Raw genomic sequence first — 13,760 nt, 5'->3', positions numbered from 1 at the left:
TTCGAATTTGGGGGTGTCAAAACCAAAGCAAAATATGATGAAAGTAAAAATAAAATAGATAAACCCCATAATTTATTATACCATACCTGTTCACACTGAAACACTTATCACAATATTCTGTGGATCTATATTAAAAAACCTTGTTAAACTTTGTGACATATTTCCATTCTATGGTGGTCAGGCGCGAACGAACACCCCATAATTTTATTATACCATATTTCTTCAAACTGAAACATAATTATCAAAGTATACTTACGCAGATAGATATGAAAAGTCTTTATTAAAGTTTGTGCCTATTTCCATTCTATGGAAGCCAGGCGCGAACGCAGACCCCACAATTTTATTATACCACCCCTATTTAAGTTAAAGCATACTTATCAAAGTATTATTATGTACATCTATATCAAAAATACTTGTAAACGTTTTTTTTAATTTTTAAATTTTTTATTTCCATACTTTGTGGACCAGGCGCGTATGCAAACCCCACAATTTTAATGAATCATCATTATGCCAGATCAAACATATCCATTCCTGTGTCTCGATACATCTTCTATCATTATATGTGATCAGTTTTCTATAATAGTCAACCATATAGAAGTCTATTCGTGACCAGACACATACACAGACGTTCAGCTTTATATTACAGATATATATATATATATATATATATATATATATATATATATATATATATATATATATGTGTGTGTGTGTGTACTTAAAAATCTTTAAAAATGACAATAGTCTATATTCAAAATTTCATGATGTTGAGTATCTTATAATTCATTCCTTTAATTATGTTAACACACAATTCTTGACAGCAATTATTTTGTAGCGCAAAATCATTCACTTAATTATTATTAATCATTGAATCTTTTCTGCCCTTAGCCCATCGGAAGAAATAGCAAATATCAATCCATTAAAAGAGAATAAAATCTCTTTGGGCATGATTACAAAATCCAAAAATTGGAAGAGAAGTTGCAATTACTTTTTAATTTATTTTTTATTACGCTATTTTGAATTTTCAAGTAAAGTCACTAAAATTTAAATGTTTGTGTTAATAAACTGTATTAATTTTGATATACATTACTAAAAATATTCTATTTAATATTTTATTAATTCATTATTTATAATAAATCTATATATATTTACTTATATAATGTTAATAATTCTAATATATGTAACATATGTCTATATATTTAATTTTATACGAAACTAATTACAAAATGTATGCATTTTATTTCCGGTTAGACCAACTGTTAATTTTATCTAAATGTTATATATAATTCACTGCTATACTTATTATGATTAAATTTATTATTACATAAATTATATCTTTTTTTTATCATTTATTTATTTTTCATTAATCTTACTTAATTATAATATAAAATTTCCTAGTGTAATATTTTATCGTAATTTGTTTAAAAACAGTTAAAGGTTGATAATTCACTTTTCTACTTAAATGATTTATTTCCCTTTATCAAACCTAGTTATATTAAACTAGACCGCCAAAAATGGCCGAAAAATCAAGTTGTTGTTGTTTTTTAAAACGAAATTACATTTATTAAAATCCATTATTTCTGAGTAACTTTTTTTTTCCAGAAATATGAAACCCTATATTTTATCATATAGAAAGCAGAATAATGTAAAACTTTTTTTACTATTTTTAATTAATTTTTAAATGTTAAAATTTCCCCAAAAGTTAACAATTGACATTTTTTGTCTTGCACAAAAAACGTATATAAATAGTTTAAAAAAAAAAAAAAAGAAGGTTTTTGAAAGAATTAATTTGTTTATTTCTTGTTTAACTAAGATTTAGGGTGATTTTCTATGAGAATATGCAAAAATATTATAATATAAGTACCTGGATTTAAAATTTTTCAAAACTTATTCATATATGCAATCAGTTACTTCGCGTCGATTTGAGACAATGTTTACATTTGTACTTGATAAAAAGCAAACTACCTAAGACCAAACAGGCCAAAAAAACTTATTTTTCAGTGACGAAAATTTCAATGTATTATTAATGCTGGGGCTGGCCAGCACCAGATGGGTGACCATTTGTATGAGTTTGGTTTTAATGTGTATGTGTGTGGAGGTCAGACTTCCCAAAATGGGGGGGGGGGGGCAATTTAAAGCAGAATAAAAAAAATTATTTCAGCGCATTTGGTCCACCGTAGTCAGAAGGCAGCAAACGTTTTCAAACGGGATCGAAGAAATGATGATATTTTTAACACAAATGGCACAATATTTATCGATTTTTTTTTGTATCGATTCTTCAAAGCATTCCCTGTTTAATAATGGTCATGCATTATTCGGCTCGCAAAAAAAAAAAAAATATTTATAATTTATTTATCAAAGATTTTAAAATGGCTTTTTTCATATTATAAATATTTTAAATTATTTTTGCTTAAGTTAATTATTTTACTTAACATATTCATTGAACTTCACACTTCAAAACTCAAAAGCGGAATGATTAAACACAATCGAATTTCTGATATTCAGACGTCAAAATAAGGTATGCAAAAAAGTATTTTTTATTTTTTTTATCTATAATCCTATCCCTTACAACAAGACAATATGTTTTGTTCAGTTTAAGATGATTATTCTAAGCATATTTGGAACCCCCTCAAAACAAGGGGGGGGGGTTGTAAGCAAAAAAAAAAAAAAAATATATATATATATATATATATAAATATCGTTTATGAAAAATAAGTACACTGTTATAAAGTTCATTCTTCTCTTAATAATCTCTGAAAATTTCGTATTGATTGGATAATTACCTGATTTTTGGAAGATTTTTAAAAAGACGATCCATTAAAAAGTACTTACCTCCCCCCCCCTCTTGTTTTGGCGGTGCCTATATTAAACGATTTTATTTTACGATATTGATAAATAACATATTTATTTAATTTTATTGGTATTTTATTACATATTACTTTTTATTAATCCAATTTGTATTATAAATTGATTATGTGTTAAAATTTAATATTTTAATTTAAAACTTTTCGATATAAATTAATCTATATTTATGTGTTTTTTTTTTAATCAATAATCCAAGTTAAATTATAATATTCCAATCAAGATTCGGGTTTATATTTTAATATAAATAAAGAGTTTGTGATTTGTTTATAATAATCAACTGTTTCAACTGTTTCACCAAAATAATTTTTAAACATTTATGTTAATTTAGTTATTTAGCTCCTCTCCAGGAATCCAGGTTTGTTGTTGAAAAGCTAGAATACGTAGATTAGTGAGCTCTTGCCAGTAAAAATCTAAGAGTAACCGATCGGGGGTGCCTAAGTTGATTAACAATAAATTAAAAGCCTCACAAATAAAAAGTACATTCTGGGAGTTAAGCTGGAGAGAAAACATCATATCTCAGTCAGACGGAGAAGAAAACCACAACTATCCACCCTCTGTCAGACTGTTCGATTTAGTACATACCCACTTACACAAGCTGTGCAAGGTAAGAAATCATTTATTTCTAATGAATCTGATCATTCTATTATTGGCATTCGTTTCCTGTTTATAAGAAGTTTTTTTCTAGAAATTCGTCATATAGTACTTACAGAAAGGCGCACGTGAAGTTGCCTAAGTAAAAATGAACAAACTGGATTCGAACTTGCCGCGTGTAACTTCTTAGTTTGTGTTGTTAACAACTTAGTCACCGACACCTCCCATTTATCTGAGAGTAAATAACGAAAAGTCATGTTTTATCGACATGTCATGACACGAGCGACTATTCATTCGTTCTCATAATGACAATATTTACTAAAATATAATCTCTCTAAGTTGCTCATATTGAGCTGTTAATACAATTGACATATGCTTATGTTGTGGCGTTGTAGATCAGTAATAATCAAAACAAAAAATTGCCACTATTGCTAGATTATATGTGGGTGAATAAGAATAATGATAATAAACCAATTCAAGCAAGAAGACTGGATGTCATAATTATTTATCTATATATCTATAAAAGTGAACGTGTCTGTGTGTCTGTCTGTCTGTGTACATTTCCCTACGCAATAACTCTGTCAATTTTTAGTCTATAGACTCGAAATTTGAAATACCGGGTACTGAGATTTGGGAAAATCGATGTGACGGGTGTCAGCTAGAAATTTGGCTGTTAAGGGGTCAAATTTCAACGATTTGACCTTTAAGAACTCTACCAAACTCCTCCGACAATTTTGGGTCTACACACTTGAAATTTTAGTTATAGGTTCCTTGGGCATGGATCTAACTTAATAATTTTATTTGAGCCCGAAACAATAAATGTTAAGGGGTCATAATAGGGGTCAAAGTTAAAAAAATTGACCACCTTTTTTTTTTGCTCAACATACACCTCCAAACACCCAGGCAACGCCGGGCTGAAATGCTAGTATATCTATAAAAGTGAACATGTCTGTGTTTCTGTGTGTGTGTCTGTGTACATTTTCCTTCGCAATAACTCTGTTAATTTTCAGTCTACAGACTCGAAATTTGATATACAGGGTACTGAGATTTGGGGAAATCTATGTGATCGGTTTTCGGACAGAAATTTGGCTGTTAAGGGGTCAAAGTTCAACGATTTGACCTTTGAGAATTCTACCAAACTCCTCTGACAATTTTGGGTCTAAACACTTGAAATTTTAGATATAGGTTCCTTGGACATGGATCTAACTTAATAACTTGATTTGAGTCCCAAACAATAAATGTTAAGGAGTCATAATAGGGGTCAAAGTTAAAAAAAATTGACCGTTTTTGTTTTTTGTTTGTTTGTTTTTTTCTTAGCATACACCTCCAAACACTCGGGCAACGCCGGGCACCCAGCCTAGTTAACAAGAAAGAAAAGTCCTGTTAAATCGTAGACTTTGCTGTACCAGCTGACCACAGGGTGAATATCCAAGAAAAGGAGTAAATACACAGAGTTAGCCAGTGAGCTGAAAGAGATATGGAAGATGAAGAAAATCAAAATAATATAATAGTAGGAATACTAGGAGAAATCGCGAAAATCTTTGAAAAAAGAATGGGAGAAATTGGAATCAAAGGAATAACTGGAAAAATACAACAAACAACAATAATGGAAACAGCTGAAATATTAAGAAAACCCCTTGAATGTGGTAACTAACACACAGGAGCAACAAGCGCGGGCCAGACAAACTGCTGCAAAGGCAAAACATGAAAAACTACATGGAACCAAGAACACTGAAACCGCATATCTATAAGTTCTCTAACTCAACCCCACCCCCATCCTCTCATTGCCACATTATTGACCCCTCCCCCCCCCAAAAAAAAAGAGTGAGACGAAATAACCAAGTAAAGTCAAGAAGGAAGAAAAGACCGAGTTACTGACCAGGCCTCCACCGGATAAGTGGGACCTTGGGGAGGCTTATTACCACTCAAATTCCAGTGAAGACCAATAGCCACTGCCAATGAGTAATCAATGCTAAGCAGCTGTTGCGATAATACAAATTTATTTGCAAATGTTATCAAAAGAAATGGAGAGTATTGGAAATTTGGGGAGCCTTGTTGTTACTCAAACTCCAGAGAATGCGACAAGTTATTTTCAAAGAGAAAGTTTTGATGATGACTTGTGTGACTACTCCTTCAATCAATGCCTCCGTTCAGTCTCAAAAGACAAAGGATACCCCCTGTAGGGGCAGCTGTACGGGTAATTGTGTGGCAAGGGTTGCACAGTCCTCAACCACACCTCCCCTGAATCAGCACTGCTTGAGTTCAATTGCAAGAAGAAGTCCACGATGACATGAAACAATGCCGAGATAAGATAAGAGCTCATACAGCACCTGGAAGTCCCAAATGGTCACCCATCTTGTATTGGCCAGGCTCATCGTTGCTTAACCGGTGGTCTGACGGGAGCTGGTGTGTCAAACGTGATTATGCAGTACTCTTAGTAAGTAAATAATAATAATGATAAGTTGTATTTTTCACATACAATCAGAATAAGTATCAGGTAACATATGGTAAGTACTCGTCTGAGCTCCAATCTATGGTCCTCCCTCATCAAACTTTCATGAAAAACACTCGTCTCTCTGTAACCACTATCAAAAATTTCCCTCACTCTTTATCTGTGCCTAAACCTAAATGTAGATTCCATGAACAAAGCTTTTTTTCTTAGAGCTGCACACCTGTGAAACTCTCTTCTGTTTGCCTGCTTTCCAGCTGACTAAAATTTGGTTGTCTTCAAGTTTTTTTGTGTTTTTTTTACATAGGCATCACCATTTATCAAAGCCCAAAGGCCACTCGAGGGTAAGACAATTGGACAATATAGTAATCGATAGTAATGGAAATTCGGTAAATTTGTTAACTTAAGTGGAATGACTCATCAAAAACTTGTTTACGTTGGACTTGAATACAACCATATTATAGTCAGCTTGAAGGCAGAAAAACGGAAGACGATTCCACAGGCTTGCAGTTCTAAAAAAGAAGCTTTGTTCATGCAATCTACGTTTAGGTTTAGGTACAGCTAAAGAGTAGGGGGAATTATTGATACTGCTTTCAGTTAGACGAGTGTTTCTTGTGAAAGTTTGGCGAAGAGGACCATAGATTGAAGCTCAGTCGAGCACTTAATGACAAAGCAAAGACAAACTCACAACATCTCTTCTGTGAGAAAGAGGTTGCAGGGAAGAGAAAAGGACATCTCCTACGAGGCTACTAAGTCTATTTTGAACTCTATCAAGGCAGGATAAGTCCTTTCTAGCAGCTTCTGCCCAGATGAGACAACAGTACTCCATCCTTGGACATACCTGGCTCTTATATAGATAGAGAATTGTATCAGCAGTGAGAGATCTACTGGATCGGTAGAAGGATCCCACCAGTTTTCCAGCGGCCTTGGTAATGGATTTGATGTATGTGTTCCATTTCAGATCAGGAGTAAAGGTCAAGCCCAGAAGCTTGTCAAAACATGAGGCATCCCCAAGAGGAGAGCCATTCATTTCAACTGATGCCAGACGGGGATCAGAGCATTGATGATGTAAAGATAAAAGTTTGGTTTTAGATGCATTAAAAGTAACCAGCCATTCCTTTCCCCATTGTATCACGTGCTCAAGATCAGAGGAGAGAGAATCAGAGAGAACTTGGTCGTTTACGGCCTTGGATGTGCTACCATAGATGGTAGTGTCATCAGCATAAATGTCTCCGAATGATGTAAGCATGTGATTTGGAAGATCATTAATGTAGATCAGGAAGAGGGTTGGGCCCAGGATAGACCCCTGAGGAACTCTAGCATTAACACTGTGAGCTTCTAATTTCTGCCCATACACTACTACTCTTATGAACCTATCAGAGAGAAATGATTTAATAATTGATAAGACATTTCCAGCTATGTAAACAAGTTCTTCATGAGCCGTCCCCTTAAGTAATCCAATTTACCAAATTTCTACTACAACGATTACTATGATGTTGTCGTATTGGCTACTGTACACTCATTAACCATTATCCTCGAGTGGCCTCAGGGCCTTGATAAGTGGTGACTTATATGTAATAAAAAGTTAACTTATGATTAAGCATTTCTGACAAGAATTCACTACAATTTACTAATTTCTCTGCTGTTATTCATATTATAAATGATAATTTAATATATTATTTCGCTATTATGACACCACTGTTCTTATAGCCATGTCATTCTCTTTTTACGTACTGGCGACGATCGATGGGAGTGCACGGGTTCACAAATATAAAAATAAAACAAGAAATCAAAAGGAAAACAGCAGCATACGCTTCACGGCTGGACTTTGAGTTTGTGTGCCATCATTGACTCTACATTTTCATTATTGAAACTTTTGTATGGATGTATATGGATGTTATAGTTGAATTTGTCTCCTTTGTTTTCGCTGTTATTTGTCTTATTGAAGACAGCTTGTGCAGTTCATGGTTTAGCGTATTAAACAAATCTTAATTGATACAAGAAAGTGAAAACTAAATTGGGACAAAAATGGGATGTTGCATATGAAGAAAAGACGACTCAAAATCGACAGCAAATGGTGTCAAATAAAGCATTCACATAGATATAAATATCTGCTTACTTAACGGGATTTCAAGTTTTAACTGAAAATATGAAATCAATTTTATAAAAGAAACTGTAAGAATTGAAATTGATTTGACTTACCGGGGGTGGGTCGGAGGGAATGGAGCTATAGACATGCACTCCATCAAACATCTCTTTCCTCTAGAATTCTCTACACAGCCAGAAAAACCCGACCCAACAGACATGGAACCATCAAGCTCTCAAGATGTGAGCCTAGACCCACAAAGGAGAGAGAGCACGATAATTTGGATCTGTCCAGCCTGCAACAGACCAGAAGATACTAGACCAATGATAGCATGTGATACATGCGATGATTGGTTTCATTTCGACTGTGTGAGCCTAATAGAAGCACCACCAGAAGATGAACAGTGGTGCTGTAATAACTGCAATCCTCGAGATTTAACAAGGGGCAGACCCAGCCTATCAAGGGTCGAAACTGACTGTTTTATTCCCTTTAATCAGGAATCTTTTTTCTTTTTTTTTTTTGTGGGAAATGTGTGTAAGAATTGAAATTGATTTGACTTACCGGGGGTGGGTCGGAGGGAAGAAAAGACACTGAACCGCTGTTTGCCGTTTCTGAGAAACTGGGTGTCTATTTCCTAGTAAGTTAAATAGACATTCTAATCTCGTTGGAAATCACGTTGGAATTCTCGCCACTGAGAGTATGTATAAAAGGAGTTGCCTCACTACGGGTTAGTGATTAGTTAAGAACCTAGTTATCTAGCTTGCTAGTCGGTTGGCGTCTCTTAGACTGATTACCTCGCTGTTGTTCAGCAAACATTACCTGTTAATTGTTAAGGAAAGAAAAGAGTGCTTGTAAGCAACGTCACCATTTCGTTGCAAGCCCCTACGGCCTTTTCTTACACTCCCTCCCACTTCTTATTGGTGGAATAATCCCGACAAAACACTTATTTCTATCTTTTAACTAAAAATAAAGAAATCAATAAATATTCCATAAAGTAATATATATTTATAACATTAAAACACAAATTGCAAACAATGAAACAATAACATTTTGTTTATTATTTTGTCTCAAATAATCAAGTATTATCTATCATTGTTTAATACTTTTTAAAATAAAAATATGAAAGAAATTTGTACATATTTTCATTTCTGCCAATTTGATTACTTTTTAATTGACACAGGAAGTCTGGTTTAGTATGTAGAACATTTTACATTAATGCGAATTTTGTATCTGCTACCGTCTGCTGTGGATTTAAGTTCCATCTTATTCTGATTCATTAATGAGATTTTACCGTTCTACATAATAGTCGAGTAACGACCCCCACACAAAGAAATAAAAAAAAAACATATAACACGTACATTTTCCAGCAGCATTGCTGTGGACATATTGATTCATACATTTATCAATAGAATAAATTTATAATTGGAAATAAGAGATCCTGTTGCATCGTCCATAGCATATGTTTGCGAAGAGTATTATGTGCATCTACAAGGCTACTATTTGCCCATACGTGGAATATTGTTGCCACATCTAGGCGGATGCATCTGTGGGAGTTGAAAACTCTCAGCCTTACTCGATTGTCGCCCTTTAACTCAGAAGAGCGACCTAGCTACGTCACTTCCTGTTTCTCATATTTCACCCTCTTTTCCGCTGAACGCTCGACCAGTCAAGATGTGACAAACACCGCTCCGGTGGAGCCATGAGCCATCACCGCATTCCTGACTAGCCAGTCAACTGCAAGTAACGTTACTCATCTTTCACCGAACTCTTATTCTTTCCATCACTCTTTCCTGTATATTTATGCAAATAAATTGCATTTGTTTCATTGATATATAACGGTATATTTTCGTCTTCATTATGCGTCTTTTCAATTCCTCTACCATTAAATACATCCATTCACCATTACACTCATGGGGACGGGGTCGTCTATCACACAGCAGACCATCCTGTCTCCAACACATCTACCACTTGCATCTCCCTCTTAGATAGGGTCCAAGAAAAAGAGTCTTCAATCTGTTAGTTCCCACTTTTTCAACTTATTCTCAACTCCTGCCCCATCACCGCAATATTGCATTTTTGTGCCTGTTTTACAACTATTTTAATGGAAGATGCTCTAATGATCTCGTTGCACTTGTGCCTCTTGGCGTATATATCCCCGAGCAAACAATCGCAGCCTTTCACTGTTGAGGTCCATAAATGCTAGTAAGCTTTCTACTCTGATAGTTTCTTCCTTCGAACTGCTAGACTTTGGGATTCCCTTCCGTCTACCGGCTTCCCTAATTGTACTGATATACAGCAGTTTAAATGTAATGTAAACCAACACCTTAATCTTTCTTAGGCATGTTCCAAATAGTAGTCCCTTATGTCCAAGTGGTAATATGCCTCGTTAGGGGTGACAGCTAGTAAATAAGTCACTAAATTTTTTTTAACTTCTTTTAGATTCTTAACTTCTGAGGAATTTTAACATGATATGATGAAGACAGTTGCGATTTATTAAAAAGAAAAAAAAAAAAACTCCCACGCATGTTAAGAATGGGTTTCTAAATAATAATGTTTTAATTCAGCATGGTACCTTCTCTGCATAAGTAAAGAATGTTTGCTTTTTGGGGGATCATTTCAACAATAAGTTTTTCTTTTCAAAGCATTACAGTTTACAATGAAATAATTACAAAACATTAAAAATATTTCTACAAACTACCGGTACTTGTGAATGTTTTACAGTGGCATATTTCATATGAAATATATTGTTGCTGGGCATTCCGTAGACGTTCAGCATGAATGGAAACCCTGCGATAATATTGTAACCCTTTGGTTAAAACTGTTAAACGTATTTATCCAAATAATCTAGTTAATGTAGTGTCAAAATATACCTGGTTATTATGGGTTATTTCCAATATCCTTATAGTCTCTGATATATTTCTATTGTATAGTCGCCCGGTACGAACAGAAACCCAACGATATGATTATATCATCTTTAAAAAGAACAGATACTACCTTGGGAATCTAGCCAGAAGACAAAGAAGATATGTTTTAGCTTCACTGTCGGCCCAAAAGCGACATCATTTTTTTAAATTTAATTTAATTTTAAATTCGGTGATCAGGAGATCCTATTTATTAAAAAGAGGGATAGAAGGTACTAACATACTACGAACATTGAATTAGCGTATCTATATACTAATAAGTTAATATTCGTAGTACGTTTTAACTTTCTATCCTTCTTCTTAATAAAAAAAGGATCTCTTTTATGGAAAAAGTGATTTCTGTGCACGATAGCAGTAGCACATTTTGGGGAGAACCATGGCTGGCTGTTAGGTTTTTGTTGAAATTTTTTAGATTGTATGAATTGGTCTATGCCTACAATAAACCATTCCGACAGATCTGATACTCTAGAGGACACATCCTTTTTAAACATAGAATTCAGAGGTAGATCAGATATGAATGTACGGAAGCTATCCCAGTCAGCCATGGAGTATCGGTATACAGTACGGTAGAGGGGTACGTCTGGGGACTTATTACTTTTCATTTTTATCTTAACTGATACAACAGAGTGGTCAGAGGATCTTAGAGGAGAATGAATGGAACAGGAACATAGCTCAGGGGAAGTTGAGAGAAAAAGGTCTAGGAGGCTTGCATATTGACCTGTAGTATTGGGCACGGGTGGGTTCGCGAACAATCTGAGTGAGGTCATAAGCAATGGCAAAATCATGACAAAACCTCCCCTCATCATCAGTCCTTTTTTAGTGGGTCAACCATTCCACGTTATGGACGTTGAAGTCACCACAGATGTGGATGTTAGCTGAGGGATGTGCAGACAGGATCTGGTCTATTTTCTCAGATATACTCTTAAAGATAGTAACTTCGCTGTTATGGCGCCGATAGAGGGCAAATATAAATGCAGTGGTGTAAGCAACCCGGAAGCACATATAGGGTAAATTAGGATCTTCTCTAGAGATATCCCTGCCACACGGGAAGCCATCTTTAATGTAGGCACATATTCCATGCCCATAGCGATCTTGGAGGTCAGATTTAGCTGTTAAGTTAGAGTATCCGTTAATTATGAACTCATCTAGGGAAGTCGGCCCTATGCCAGTTTCGCTTAGAAAGAATATGCCCGGTTTCATCTCCTGTAATTGGGTTTCAACCTCTGGAAGGTTGGAACGTAGACCCCTGATGTTGGAGAAGGAGACGTGGTAGTAGAGGTCTACGTTGGAAGATGGGGTTCTAGGTTTATTTGAGTTTTTTTTCTGGAGGTATTTCATGTTGAGGTTTTGGGATTTGTGGAACAGGTCCGCATACTTGGTTAGAGCAGGATAGAGAGGGAAATTAAGAGAGAAAAAGACAGAATTTTTTTTGTAGCACATGAAATGGTAAAGCCGTAACAATTACCCACTAGTATGGCATCGAGAGGCCCCACCAGAGACTACTGTATGGTCCAGAATCCAATCACCAAATGGCAATATAGTAGTCCCAGTACTTTGCACCTGCTGATAGGACAGCCTCCTTAGTGGTTAATCCAAGGTTCAGGTTCCTGACTATCAGGCGGATAACGTCAGCCCAGACGAAACGTTTACCTCCAGCACCCTTACTAGTGACATGGCCACAAGGATAGACATAGAGACAGAAAAATTTCCGACATCTCAGACTACTGTTCACCAAGTACTACCGACCTTTAAAGCAGCTTTTTCTTCACCCGTTGTCAGAAAAATCACTCATTTGAATGAGGACTGAGGGACAAAAAAGGAGAAGTGAGAGTTACTGGAGCTGCCGATAACACATTCACTGTATTATCTACTCTCCATTAAAAAAACATAAAAATAAACGGGGGGGGGGATGGGTACAATGGACTTATTAATATCTACTTAGTAAAGTCGGGTGCTCAATTATCAATTCAGGACGCTTTTGAAGATAATCTCCCCCCCCCATATTAATCGGTGGATATTTTTGGCGTTATCTATCTCGAGTTTGAATCATTCGAACTTCACCTTATAATTAAAATCCAATAATGAACTTTTATCAATTTGTGAAGTCGGCTTAATATTAATTTACATTTGAGTTTAGATAATTATTCAAGGTTTTAATTTGGGAGGTTCTCGTTTTCATAGATTTTTCACAGTGGATTCAGCTAGACGGGTGTTTTTTGTGAAAGATTGGCGAGGGGGGAACAGAGATTGGAGTTCAGACGAGCACCTGCCATGAAAATAACGATAAAACAAGGATAGGCTCGCAACGTCTCTTCTGTGTGAGAGAGGTTGCAGGGTAGAGAAAAGGGCATCCCCCACTAAGACACGAAGTCTATTTTGTACTCTGTCAAGGCAGGATAGGCTGTTTTTGGCAGCTCCTGCCCAGATATGGCAGTAGTATTCCATCCTTGGACTTACTTTGGCTTTTATTAAGATAGAGAATTACACCAGTTGTGAGATATCTTCTGGAGCGGTAGAAGGATCTCACCATCTTTCCAGCGACCTTGGCAACAGACTTGATGCACATGTTCCATTTCAGATCAGGAGTAAAGGTCAAACCCAGAAGCTTGTCAAAACACGGGGCCTCACCCAGACGAGAGCCATCCATCACAATTGATGCCAGCTGGGGATCAGAGCGTTGATGATGTAAGGATAGGAGTTTGGTTTTGGATGCATTAAAGGTAACCAGCCACATCTTCCCCCACTGAACCACGCGCTCAAGATCAGAGGAGAGAGAATCAGAGAGAACTTTGTCATTTACAGCCTTTGATGTGTTGCCGTAGATGGTCGTGTCATCAGCATAGATGTC

This window comes from Euprymna scolopes, chromosome 8, assembly GCF_053919585.1.
Source record: "Euprymna scolopes isolate OS-2025 chromosome 8, ASM5391958v1, whole genome shotgun sequence".
Lineage (NCBI taxonomy): Eukaryota > Metazoa > Mollusca > Cephalopoda > Sepiida > Sepiolidae > Euprymna > Euprymna scolopes.
Note: the sequence above shows the minus strand (reverse complement) of the source record.